Below are 14,742 nucleotides of genomic sequence, written 5' to 3'. Positions count from 1 at the left end.
TTTTCTTCTTGCAAAAAGGTTGTATGCAGGCTGGGCCCTCTAGTGCATCTTGATGATAATGCACTGCATTTCCCAGTCCTTTTGGCATTGTTTTCCTCTACCAAGGAACTTCGCAAAAAGCATCTACTTTGTCCACGTGCCTTTCGAAAATGGACTCTATTTGCGTTTGTATAACCTCAAAAGAAGCAGGAGTTGACTGAGTGACAGCCACTCCAGGTGTACTGTTGCTCATTGTCAAGACTCAAACTCAAGCATTCAGCCCCATGAATGGCACCTTCTGCTAACCTGGTGCAAAATTAGCAGGAAAAGCCCAGCAGGAAACTCGAGAGATAAGGACAGAGAAGCACCTTCCTCACCAGGGGCAGAAGTTCAGGAATGAAACCTGCTTAATAACTTTAAATACAGGTCCTTTATGAGGACAGTGATCTGCCCTGTCCCTTGAAATCAAAAGGCTGCAATGAGGTGTACAGACGCATGCACACACACACACACGCAAGTCCTAGATGGGAAACTGAAAACAACTTCAGATCCTTAAAATATGCTCATCTTCTGCTTAAGCCAGAGAACAAACCCCTGAGGCTGTAATTCTCTCAGTTGCTCTGCTGCATGTCCTATCCAATTCAATCTAAACCTTCAGCATTTAGAAAACCATCTTGATAGTCCTGTATCATAATTTTTTTGATTCCTCAGGTTCTATTTCACAGTCATTAACATAATTATTCATCTAATCTCAAACCATTTGCTCGTCTTTCACTTTTAGTTTCTAAGGTTAAAAAAGACCTTGCTAACACGCAAAACTGGAGATGGTTAAAATGGTTTAAATGAAAAGCTGCAATTATATGTAAACAGATATTTTTATGTCACTTAAAAAAATAGGGTTCTAAAGTAATAAGTGGCATGTTTTTAAAATAGGCAATACTATGTACATAGCCAAAATTTATACTGACCAGAGGAAAAAACATACCAAAACATAACAAAGAAGCTGGCCATGGTACAATTAATAAGAACAATATTAGAATTATCTGTATTAATTCTCAACACAGCATGTATAGCTTCATTAGGTATGACCTCTAAATTGATAAAATCATCAAAGATCAACAAACATAGATATGAATGTCTTCTATATGAATGACTGCTCTTTACACTCTGATGAATCTTTTCAGCCGCAATCATTAACAAAAAAAAAGGCAGTCTGATTGAACAGCAGCCCTCGGATATAGGCAAAGTTACACGTTTTGTTACAACTTCCCAGGTTACTGCAAATTCAGTGCAGCTCTTGGCTGCATCAGATACAGTCTATGTTTCAAAAGAAATTGTTTAAAGACAGATTTTTAACTTTTTAGGTTTTCTAAAAAGCATCTGCCAGCAAAGGCCTTCCCCATTTTGAATCAGAAAATGTCATTATAGCACCTTGTAACTATCATAGAACATGAGAAAATAGCATCCAAGTGACCAAGTTTTCTAAGAGGCCTGGAGTTACCTGATGAAACCACAACAAGGCAAAAGCACTCTAAAGACAGCTTAACTTTCACATCAAGATTCATTTAAACTCTCCTTTCAAAACCTTCAAAAAGTGCTCATTACCATTCCAGTTGTACATTTGATTTGCAATCAACAGGTGTGACAGAACATGAAGAGCATTTTAAAACCAACAATGGGCTTATGTTAAACTGTTGTGGACCAGTTTTAACATTAGGATGAAACCTGTCCTGACTGATTTTAAAATAAGAGTTAAATTCATACCACTGACATTAAGCATAACAGAACAATATTTATGTTTTCTCTGTGAATTCTGGTAGTAAACCCTTGGATGTGGTCAAAGAAATTATAAATCTGCATTTGTTATCTGCAAAACAAAACAACTACAGTAATTTTCTGCTATTACAAGTAATTGTCTTTAATTACTTCAATAAATTACTTCATTGTCTGAAAAGACAGGATGTCACTGTGAATAGCATTGGTTCAGCAGCCCCAAATTACCAACAACCATTATAACAGTGCACGTTCTCTCTATTCCCTTCCCCAAAAAGCATGATCTGAGCTCTCACAGAAGCTTGATTTTATACCTTAATATCACACAAAACCAAAATATTGAAATAGAGTCATCAGAAAGACAATTTCAAAAATTCCAAGTAGCATGTTCAGTTCTGAGTTTGCTCTTTGCATTTGTGCATCTTCTAATTATCAGTCATTTCACAGCTTGGCCCATTCTTTTTGCCAACCCATTTCTCATTTGACTCCAATTTACATCAAAGATAAGTGTTAATATAATGGAATTATAAATTATATATTATATGGAAATATAAACAGCACTGTGCGAACAACCTAAGTTTGCTGGCAGGACTTGTGACCCTATAGAGAACCCATACTGGAGCAGTCTGTGCCTGAAAGACTGTACCTCAGGGGAAGAACCCATGCTGGAGTAATTTGTGAAGAAATGCAGCTTGTGGGAAGGATTCATATTGGAGAAATTTGTGGAGGACTGTCTCCTGTGGGAAGGAGCCCACACTGGAGCAGAGAAAGAGTGTGAGGAGTCCTCCCAAGGAGGAAGGAGCAGCAGAAAGAGCTATGTGATGAACTGACCACAACACCCATTCCCCATCACCCTGGGGGGAAGTAGGTAGAGACTAAAGTTAAGCCCAGGAAGAAGGGAGAGGTGGGGAAAACATGTTTTAAGATTTAGTTTTTATTTTCTCATTATCCTACTGTGACTTGATGGATAATAAATTAAACTAAATTTCACCAAGTCAAGTCTTTTGCCTGTGATGGTAATTGGTAAGTGATCTCTCTCTCTCCTTACCTCGATCCATAAGCCTTGTGTTCGGTTTTCTGTCCCCTGTCCACCTGAGGAGCAGAGTGACAGAACAGCTTTGGTGGATACCAGGTGTCCAGCCAGGGTCAACCCACTACAGCTTCATCCACTTAAGGACATTGTTTAAAAATGCATTAATTCTAAGAAACTTGGAAAAATCTTGCCTCAAATGAGAGCTGTAACTGACCATTCTAGTTAGCTGCCACACTTGGCTTTTTCAGTTTCCTTCACATGAAAGGAAGCAGCAATATTTTCACCATTTTCATTATTATTTTACTTGTAAGCAGAAGGCCAAAAGCATAATCTCCACACTAATCCATGAAAAAGATGACAATTATTATATATATGTGAAAAAAAGATGCAGAATTTTCATTCTTCTGCTTCCTTGCCCCATTCAGCAAATTCTGCATGATTTCCTTTCATGATGACAACGTTTCTTTGAAGCCAGCAAAGAAGTTTTTGAAAAAGGAAGTTAGAAGTAAGTGCAGAATAACTAACTTGCATGGCTTCAATTACAAAATGACATTTACTGCAGCTCACCCATGACTAAGGAGTTTTAAAACTCACAGCATGCCATCTTCTGAAAACCCAGCAGCAGCAGCAGCACCTTCCCAGGTATGTCACTCCTGTAGCTTTATGCAGTGTCTGTATGTTTATTTCCTTGAATTCAGAGTGACTGATCACCTCAGCACAGCATGTATTTTAGGAGAACATTAATGCTGAAGTTAGCATTTATTTGCTGACATTATAGGCAGCATAGTTTAATAGGCTGCTTTTTAAGGAACATTCAACCACCTGCACAATGTGCATAATTTCAAGATTACCGCAGTGCAGTTCAGTCACGCACTAGAATTGAACGTGTTGCATAGTGTTGAGAGTCAAAATCAGAAAACAAGTATGACAGCAGTGCAGTTAATTTATTAAGTCATGTACAGAATAGGGATACAACTTGATATAAAGCAAAGCGGAGTCAGAAAAAAGCCATTTGGGAGGGTTCTAAAATCATATATTAAAAATTCTACACACAAAAGAAAACAACACAAAAAACCTTTTAGCAAAAGAAGAAAAGTGATAAAGTTAAACATTAGCATTGACAGGTGCCAAGTCTAGCTAAGTCTTTAAGGAATCTAAATATTTAATTTGCCCTTTAATGAAATGTAATGTAATCAAGTTATTCTAAAATCAAATAGTTCCCTGAGGAGTAAGATCTGCTTACTACCTAATACTTACTCAAATGAAACTGCCACCAATGCCACTGTTGCATTATCTGCCTGAATTTCGTATTTTAACGCAAGAATGACACTGTGTCATAAGTTTTGCGTACCAATCTTACCCTGAATTCCATGTAAAGAGACCTTTGCAGCCAGCTGAAACACTAATCAATTTCACAGCCCTCCTAACAGATAGGGTACTTTGCCAGCAGCACTCAATGAACATTCTGAGCTTTCACATAAACTCTCCCACAGGCTGCACCTCATTTACTGAAATTACATCATTAAGAATTTTGCTTCTATTTTAATGTATTAATTACATTTACCAGGGAACTCTTCCAATATCTAAAAATTATTCATATTTAAAAAACATGTCTGCTTCCTCACATGTAATGACATGGACTATCACAGGAGGTACCTATTCGCCATTCTGCATTGTGTGACAGCCGCATCTTGTGCCCCATAAGATCACAGATCCTCCTGGAAGCTATGTCAAGGCATACGGATGACAGGGAAGTGATAGGGACAGCCAATGTGGCTTCGAAAAGGGCAAATTGTGTCTCGTGAATCTACTGGCCTTCTACAATAGAATGACTGCAGTAGTAGACATGGGAAGAGCAACCGATGTTATCTGCATTGACTTCTCTAAGGCCTTTGACACAGTCCTACAGAACACCTTTGTCTCTGAATTGTAAAGATAAGGACTTGATGGATGGCCACATCCAAAAAGTTGCATGGACAACAACTCAGTGGAGATCCAAATGGAGATCAGTAACAAATGATATCCCTCAAGTCTCTGTTCTGGGACCAGTACTGCTCAGTATCTTTATTAATGACATAGTGGGATTGAATGTACCCTCATCATGCCTGTGGATGACACCAAGCTGAGTGGTGATGTTGATACTTCTAAGGGGCATGATGCCATCCAGAGGGACCATGGCAGCCTTGAGAAGCAAGCCAGTGTCAACATCATGAGGTTCAACAGGGCAAAGTGCAGTTCCAACCCTGCACTTGGGTTGGAACAATCATCAGAAGCAGTGCAGATTGGAGGATGTACATATTGAGAGCAGCCCTGCAGAGAAGGACTTGGGAATGCTGACAGATGAAAAATCAGGTATAAGTCTGCAATGTGTGCTTGCAGTCCAGTAGCCAACCATTTCCTGGGCTGCATAAAAAGAATAATGAAAAAGAAGGTCAAGGGAAGGGATTCTCCTCTTCTACTCCACTCTTGTGAGACCATACCAGTAGTACTGCATCCAGCTCTGGGTTCTCCTAGCACAAGAAAGGTGGACCTGTTACAGTGGGTCCAGAGAAGAGCCACAAAGAAGACTGGAGCAATGGAGCAGCTATCCTATTAAGAAAGCCTGAGAGAAGAGAAGGCCCTGGAGAGACCCTATTGCAGCCTTTTAATACTTCAAGGAAGATTATAAGAAAGAGACTTTTTACATGAGGGTGTCTAGTACAAAAGGCAACGGTTCTAATCTGAAAGATGGTAGATTTAGATTAGATATAAGGAAGAAATTTCTTATTATGAGAGGGAATTCCACCATGAGTGGAACAGGCTGCACAGAGAAGCTGTGGCTGCCTGGCAGTGTTCAAGGCCAGTTGGACAGGGCTTGGAGCAACCTACTCTAGTGGAAGGTGTCCCTGCCTGTGGCAGCGGGTGGGAACTAGATGAGCCTTAAGGCCCTTTCAAACCAAACCATTCTATGATTCTATAATATAAGCAGTAGGTAACTCACTGCAACTCACTGCATTACATTCAGTTATCAGAATTAAAGCTATCAAAACAATGGATTTGGAATAATCTACTTAAATACACAGCCCAGGTAAAACAGAGTACCAGGTAAGATGTGCTTTGTACCACAGCACATCAAGCTTTACATTTTCTTCTGGTTTTCTTTGCACTACTATTTAAAGAACAGACAATATAACAATTATCAAAAAAGTGTAATTACAGATTTTTTTATGACAATAAAATTGGAAATACAGCCATCTAATAAGACTGATTTTGACATCCATGTAGACTTATTCTTCCAACATATATTTCTTCTGCATTTTACAAGCTTTCCATTTCTCAAGCAATACAGGCTCAATATCTACAAAACCAAAGTGCCCTCCAAAACTGCATAATATTCTTTAAGGGCACATTTCTTTAGAGTTTGGTCATTTCTGTCCAAAAATTACACACTTTTTTTTTTTTTAAATATTTTCTTAAATAATAGTGTTATTACCCCAATGTGGATACTCCTGCCTTCCAAGAGACGCAGTCAAACAGACAACTTTATATAATGACAACTGCATCTTCTACAAGGTAGCATCTCCACTTGCCTGAAGTTTGGGTACAACTGCCTGAGAACAGCTATGATGCAAAAACAGCCTATCAACCATCAGTAGGCCTCAGCTCCCATTAAAAGGTATGTGGTAATTCAGAGGCCAAAAGGGGCCTTGAACAGGCAAACTGATGTCCACCAGTACTACAAGGGAGTTGCCACCAGGGGCAGCAGATACTGCACTAGGGCTGTGATACTGCACGAGCTTTCATTACAGAAATCAGGGAGATTAACTTGGCAAGAACTGAGTCTAGCACTGCAGTTAAACTAATGATACGGTTAATGAATTTTCACTTATTTGTGCCCCACATGGCTACATTGTACAAATGGGTTAATGTCTGCATGATAATACATGTATACCTATACTTGTAGATCTGATATCCACATGATGAAAGACAAAACCATTTATTAAATTGCATTTATTATGCATCTAAAACCATCTGAAGTATGCTGTTAGTCTGAATTCTTTCTGCAGTTTTGAAGTCTTTAAATCACATTTCCACCCAATCTTATTTGTCAGGCAAGTCACAATGGTCCTATTTCACAGGCAACTGGCCCATTATTATTAAAAAGCCTGCTTCTAATGAAACTCTAAGCAGGTATCAAGTATCACACCATCAATATCTTCCTGGACACTACTCTGTCTACACCAGCCAAAAGTGCAAACAGCAAAAAAGTAAGCTATGGGTGGAAAAGAACCCTACTATTTTTCTAAAAACTGTAGATCTTAAATTCCCAACAGTAACATACCACTTGCCCTTGTTCTGCCACATACCGAGATACTTAACTGTATGGCAAGAAATATATCCATGCTAGAGATTTTCTAAATCTGCTAGAAATACTCTTCTGCTCTTTCCCCAGCATCTGGTAAGCTGGGGACTCACTTCTGAAATAGCTTTGCTATCAAACATGGCATATATAGGCTATAAAACCATAAAGGTTTAATTGGCACTTTTTTGACTTAAGTTCACTAATGGGTTTGCCAAATTAACCAGTGCAGAATTGTGCAAATATATCTTTAAATCCCATTTTTTATTTGCATATTGCCTCTTAAGAGTGTATTTGTCTTCTGGTTTGGTGTTTTATATATTTACAAAGATAATCTAAAGTTTCAGTTTATTAAGAGAAAAATTGCATAACGTGAGAAGAACTTTCATGGTAACTTTGGGATCTCATAACTTGTAAATTAGCAATGAAAGCAGTGAGATAAGTCTTTGGAAATATATTTGAAGTTTTAATGAAAGAGTCAGATTACAAAAAGCCATAGTGGGAATCTTATATAAGGAAGCTTTAAAGTTAGTTGCAATGTATTAAAACACAACATTCAAATAAATTATTTTTCACTGCAGTATGCCAAGTTTTTGGAGATAGAATTAAAATTGGGCTTTCATTTTAGACCAACTAAAGCATAACATTAGACTATAACACTGCATATACCAGTGAGATCCAAATGCCCACAGTGTTGCAAGAGAACATTTTCCCTCAGGCATTCGAAATTTAATGCTTCTTTAATATTCTCTGTTGGATATTGTTAGAATGGAATTTCAAATATTTCCTGCAATTTGAGTTAAAGATTACTGAATAATGCTGAGCAGCAAAAAATTTTTGAAGCGTACATCTAAAGCTGGCATAGTAGCTTAATGTCCTGTTGTTTCTTGCTTTAGCAAAATTAATTTCTACAGTCTTCAACCATGAATTCAAGCACCACCTGGAGATACAAACCCATAATTTAACTGTGGTGTATTTCTAGCTCCCTTGACTAATATACTGAGGCTAGACCCTGTTTGTCAGACAGCCTTAAAAGGAAAAGGCCATTTCATTGCAATACTTTATAGTCTTCTAAGTCAGACAGTGGGCAACTTGAAAAGCAGTATCTTGCCCATTGTTGCAAATAAATGGGATTACCTATCATGAAATAGACATACATGGTTTTGCCCATATTAAAAAGTATATATTCTACTGTATAGCCAGAGTAACAGCTTTTCAATAGGACTCAAAGTACCCAATTAGGATCCAACCTTTTCACCATTCATGTGTTAGTACATTACCATGGTTACTCAATACAGGTAAGGGTAGACTGCAAATTAAACCTAACAAAAAGGCATAGCTGTATCATTCTAGAAACAAACAAGAAAAATACTACCTATAATCCTGATTCCCTTTCGTTGATTACTTCCTGGAGAAGCCTCTTTTCATCCAAAGAGGCAGCTACTTTCTTTTCTATCATTTGTGTCCACAAAAAAAGAAAAGTGGTCACACTCCTGATTTTGTTCCATGCCACAGTTCCCTTATCATTCATACCAGGCACTTACAGACCCACTCCTTGGCTCTCTCCTACAGGAAGCTTGCTGGTTCCCCTCAAAATGGCTCAGAACACTGCTTCAGGCAGTACAACTACCATGATGAGTCCAAATGAAGTAATACCTCAACACCATTCCAGCTGGATAAGGCAACTCTGCCTCCATGACATGCCCAGAAGTTTTAAACATTGGATTTCTTACAGCATGAGACTGAGAATCATTCTCATGGGTTCCAACACAGCTCTTGTCAACATTCTGAACTGAAAGACCAATAAAAATACACATTGTATGCTCTGGAGCTGCAGAAAACTCGAAGTTATGTAGCACTGGTATGGCAAACAGACTCAGCTGGAATCATGGGCCTACACTTTCATTAAAAGAAGGTGACTATTTAGCTTTACAGTGTGCAACTGACTAAAGACAAACATGTGGAGAAATTGAGTACTTGTGATCACATGAGCAGAATGAATAAATATAATTTCTTCTTTATTTCCTCAAGGATCAGTAGAAACACTGAATATGGACAGTACTATAAGCAACACCAAAGCCATCCATAGTCTCTCTACTGCTGCATAAACAATTTCAATAAGGTTTCCAAAAGTAGGCCAGATACCAAAATAAATCTGTGAAGCAGCAATCAAGCCTCCACACAAGAAACAAGCTGTTTAGCTGGCTCTTAAGCTTATTACTGATAAATCCATGTTCTAAAAGTTATGTTTCACATACAAATGTCATTAAGATAAAAAAAAAAGGTATTTTCCTTCTGCAAAGAGTTAGTTTTTAAACAATTAACTTTAAAAAGTCAACATTGTAAGACATCATTCTCCCTCCCCAGGTATTTCTAGTGATATTTTCTTTAAAACACCATTGAATAACTGGAGGGAAAAAGGGAGAAAAACTCATTCTGGATAATGGCAGCTCTGTAATTTTGTAGAATTGTTACACAGGTTATCTCTTCTTTAGAAGATCAATCTGCCTATTCTAACTGGGTTTAGAACACATCAACACTTTCATGTTGTTTTATAAAACAAGAAGAAACTGAATGAAGAAGCTATTGCATAATACCAAGATAATTTCAGATGTTCATAAAAAGCAGAATTTCATTGCTCATATGCGCACAGCTAATGCATTAACATGCCAGTTTTACTGAGCGGGAACATACTAAAACAGGTTGGTACAACATTCATTCAAAAGAAGCAATGTGATGTATATGCCTTGGAAACTCACCATACCAATACAACAATTTCATCACACTCCAAAAAATCCAATTAACCAAGGAAATGTACCATTTCTTGTGATCAATGTGGCATTCTTTTTACATATATCTCTAACCTGACATTCTTCTTGTTGCATTTGAATTAGGAAGTCCTATTTTCCAAGGCAATTGCTTTATTACTTTTATATAGTCTGCATGGAAAGAAATCTCATTAGACGCACTTTAATGAAAGTGTTTCAAATAGTTAACTAATTGGAAACCCACTTAGCATAACAGGCAGACAGCAAATAGAGAAAAGAACTTTCTGCTGTACTCATGCCATTCTCCTATGTTCAAAGGATGTTTTTACTTCTCCCGTCTCTCCATTTCCTGTCTCACAGTGGTTTGCAAAAGCCTCTAACTCCTCAGCTCACCTACCATGGGAAGAAGTACCTAATTCACTCAGAAGTTACAAATCACAACCAACCTCCTCCACATACTGCAATTAGCAAGTAGAAAGTTCATACACATTGTCACAAAGTGTCTCTTCAACCAAGAAATGTGTGTCTTAAGGTAAAAGAGAATCCAGCAAGACTATTTCTCATGCACCAGCAACACGGTTTTTCTGTTCTTTTTGATTCAGTGATCAACTGCATTTACATCCAACATACCAAAGGCTTTGTGTGCATATATGTACATCTTGGTTGGCTTCGTTTGATTTTTAACAGGGATTCTCTATACCCTGTACTTTAAGAACTGTGAGAAGAAAATCCTCCCAAAACAGTTCACGGATGGTGGACGATGTTAAATCTTTGCCTACAACAGGGCTGCTATTACCAAGCCGCTGTGCTATACCACAATCCCTAGCCAGTGATCGAGCCCTGCAATACCTGAACTGCACTCCAGGCACTGGAGGCATGTGAGTGTGAGACCAACCACCTCAGATCTAACTACACACAGACACCAATGGAGGCCTTAATTGCTATGTCACACATACCGTAGCTGTTTGTATGATTAACTTAATTAGAAATATTAAATAAAAAAGAACTTTCTGGTCACAATTTTTATTAAGATTTGACTCATTAAGAGTTCATAAAGATTATTAACACACATTGCAGGATATAATTTGTGTCTCTTCATAGGAGGCACATGAGGACAGAATGTTTTATGGCATCCTATCTACCTATTAAAAATATACTAAAGGTTGTATAAATCAATTAATGAATGATTAATTACCTCTAATTATGTAAAAAAAAATTCAACTATTAAGAAGGAAAAATGAAACCATAGGATAAAATGAAACTAGTTCTACAGAAGGTAAAATTTCTCTTTAAGAAAGTTTTCTGAACCACAGCAAAAAAACCCAACCAAAGGAAAAGAACAGGGTTATAAGCGGAATTTCTAGCTATGCCAGTTTGACCATACCATTTAATGTCTATGCAGTATTACATAACTCTGAATTTAGAAATTAACAGTGAAAAATTAGCTTTGGACATTAGCATTATGAACACAAAAAATAATGTATAAAAACCACAAATTCCTAATGAAAATGTGTCTATTTTAATTTTCTAAACTAAGATTTTAATTGTTCTTGCTTATATCTGACTTTATGTTTTTCAAAGTCTTTTTAAGATTTCTCACATACTTTAAGAAATAGATTTTGATCCTCTTAATCCCATTTAAGTATTTTTTTGTAGTGCTTTCTTTCATTTCTGAAAAATCCCTTATTATTCTTCCACTGGATCATAACTCAGAAGAGGCTCCAAAACCATTCCAATTCTAATATTATTTTTAGGACTGAAACTGGCCTTTTTAATTTATTTTTTTACATAGAATCATAAAATGGTTTGGGTTGGAAGAGACCTTAAAAGACCATCTAGTTCCAACTCCACATAGTCTTAAGCATTTTAAACATATTTATCACATAGACTTAGCTACAAAAGACACATTTTTGTATTAAAAATTGTAAGTAAACGCATAAAAGAAAAACTGCATTATATGTGGACACAATAAAAACATAAATTTACAAATTATTGAAAATTATGTGTAAAAACTTACCTAAAAAAATTCATCTGTTTCTATAGGTGGAAATGAAGAAAACCAAAATTCCATCCAAAATACAGTTAAAGAACACAGCAGCTGTTAAGAGAAAATAATTTATTTTAAAATCTATTAAAAACAAGAGAAAGAAATTCTGTCATTCTACCCTTCAAAAATACTAGTTGTCTTGAAAAATAATACTTAATCCCCTCAAAATGGAAATTAAATGATCTAGACTATTAAGTATTGTTTAATTACACCAATTCCAAGCAATTCAATAGCTTTTTAGAGCGAAAGCTGTAAAGTGTGTTTCAAGATTAAACTGAGAGCTTAATCCATGTGTACATTAAATTTCTGTTACTTCTTTTGCACATATGTTTTATTTATGCAACTTTGTCTTAAAGCACTACACAAAAGAAACATACTAATGAAACATGGGGGAAGCACTAAAGAGTATTAAAAAATTACATCATATGATTACCTTATGATCTCAAAAAAAAACAATATTGTCAGTAGAAAGCACAAATGTGGCAAGAAAATTATGAGACAGTAACAAACTGGAGGAAATCTGACGACAAAGTTGACAGGAAAACCAGCATTCCTTTTGGAATGAAAATATTTAAAACTTTGAAAAGGTGTTAAGACTAATAAAGCAGAAAAAAAAATGAAATATACCACACTTTTTGAAGATAAAGAGAAGATGGAAGAAGATTTGGAAGAGAAGATTTGGAAGACCAGGTTGCAGGGACTCAAACACTGTATGTTTACAGATTCCTACAGTGACGACAGCATAAGGAACACTACCAAGGACCAAAACTTCCTACACCACCAGAAATGTTTCCATCCAGAAGCAAAGGATGTATTTTAGAAACTAAAAAACACCAGGAAAAGGACTTTAAAAAAACAGATGGGATGACAAAAGCATCACTCATTCATTTTCATACATTTATATTTTCCTTGACAATACTAAAGCTTAACAAGTAGAAATAAAATCTAAGACAAGTAACAAGAAAAGAGTGGAGTTGTTAAGTTTCACTAATTTTAAAAATCAGCTCACATTCACAGAAGGCAAAACTTTATGGTATCTCAGTTAAAATGGCACAAAAGACAGTGCAAACAGCCTTACACCAATTTAACTCCATCTCAGACTAATTATACTGGGAACAGATTTAAAACAAACTGACACACAAAAGCATTTACACATGGCTTTACAACATATTCATTACAAATCACTTTTGACACAAGACATGTTGTTGTCTTCCAACACCAAATAACTCAAGGAGCATAAGCTTGGCCAAAAAAAGGACCAAGACTGAAAACAGAGCCTTACCTACAGAAGGAAGTTCAATCAACTGAAATCCACTAACCCCACACAACTGCTATGCTGACACACACAAATCAGTTTACAGCATGTTAACATTGAATTACTTGAGAATTGATAAACAATCAATTTAAACTGAACCCATTATGCTGAGTGGAAATTAGCTCATGTCATGTACACATCAGGTTTTGTGTACATTTAAATCTTAAATAATCTTAAACCGTGTTAATTAAGTCTGTACAATATCCAGGTGCAAAAAAGGTTAGCACCACCAGCGTAAAGCATCTCAAGACACTCTGGAGTAATCTGACTGGAAAACAAGCTCCCTTCTACTTACCAAGCTTCTCTACCTTTCCCAGCAAACCAGACCTCAGCTTTTCTTGCAGCTATTTGCCTTTCGAATTCATCCCCTGAAGGGATAAACTAGGTACAATCTTCATCCGTATTAAAAATGCACGGTTATTAACTTATATAAATCACTATAGTTTGATATTTAAAATACACTAAGTACGACTGTGCCTTTTCATCTCCAACACGGCAGTTTTCTGTACTGCAGAAGCTGTCGGAGGTTCAGCTAGAGGCTTGTTCAAGCCACAGTTTTGAGCTGTGGCATGAGCGCGGTTAGCAACAAGACGTGCTAAAACGAGCGCGCTTTTGCATGACAAGCATAAATATTTATGCTGTACACCCACTGCCCTAAAGGAGTAACTTCTTACTTCCGAGGACTGAGGAAGAAATGGCATAACTGTACATGCTGTTTAGATCGTTAAAAAACCCAAACCAAGCAATAAAATACAGTCAACTATAAGGACTAGTGTAAAATTTATCACTACTCCCATAGGAATACATTCAGAGAAGTGAGACTTCATAATAAATTACAGAATTTGTCCAATAAGGAACCTCGTCTGGAGGTTCCTTACGTCAGGATGTGAGGAAGAAAATAACCAACTGTACCACACAAGGCTCTCTTTAACACAGTTTAGGAAACCGGCTTTTGCTGTTGCTATTTATTCCAGTATCAGCCTCACTGTTGGCACAGACCCAAAAAGTTTACTGCAGTCCACAATCAAAAATACCACTAAATGAGTAGTTTTATTTTTGTACAACAGACCGCTACTTCAGTCACGCTGTTACAGCGGAATGGCACGGGTAAGCTCTCAAATTTCCCCGTTACAAGTAAATCAAACGAAACGGCCAAACCCAGCTGACAGGACTTTGTGAAGCTCTGTCTGGGCCTGAGGAGAGGAGGGGCCGCCTGCGACCCCCACCCCGGCCCCTGCCCGCCGGCCTCACTGAGGTAGGGCGGCAGCGGAGGGGAAGGCCCCGGCGGGTAGCGCCCGGAAACAGCTCGGGACCGCCGGGCTGCCCACCCCGGGAGGGGCACGTCCGGGCCGCGCCGCCGAACCCACCGAGAGCTCCGCGGGAACGGGAACGGGACCGGGACGAGGACTGGGGAGGGGAGGGGAGGCACCGCCAGCGCCGCTGGCCGCGCGGCCCGTCACCTAGCAACCACGGAAGCACAGCCACCTG

General features: G+C 37.7%; 1 protein-coding gene across 5 annotated transcripts in view; it reads right to left on the bottom strand.

Annotated features, from left to right (window-relative positions):
• The window catches only part of WDPCP (WD repeat containing planar cell polarity effector), a 158,690-nt gene extending 144,207 nt beyond the window's left edge, over positions 1-14,483 (bottom strand). For 3 of the 5 annotated variants that reach the window (XR_009963985.1, XM_062614284.1, XM_062614283.1), the window contains exons 1-2: positions 14,422-14,483; positions 11,910-11,990 (exon numbers count right to left, since the gene is read on the bottom strand). The gene's annotated coding sequence lies outside the window, so the exon portion shown is untranslated. Of the gene's footprint in view, positions 1-9,883; positions 9,962-9,988; positions 10,064-11,909; positions 11,991-14,421 lie in introns of those variants that run through there. The other 2 variants (XR_009963986.1, XR_009963987.1) reach the window with 2 other exon arrangements.
• Between the last annotated feature and the right edge of the window lie 259 nt (positions 14,484-14,742).

Source organism: Pezoporus occidentalis, unplaced genomic scaffold, assembly GCF_034315485.1.
Source record: "Pezoporus occidentalis ecotype Australia unplaced genomic scaffold, CSIRO_AGI_Poc_V1 ctg175, whole genome shotgun sequence".
In the NCBI taxonomy this organism is placed as follows: Eukaryota; Metazoa; Chordata; class Aves; order Psittaciformes; family Psittacidae; genus Pezoporus; species Pezoporus occidentalis.
Note: the sequence above shows the minus strand (reverse complement) of the source record. Positions and strands in the feature narration are given on the sequence as shown.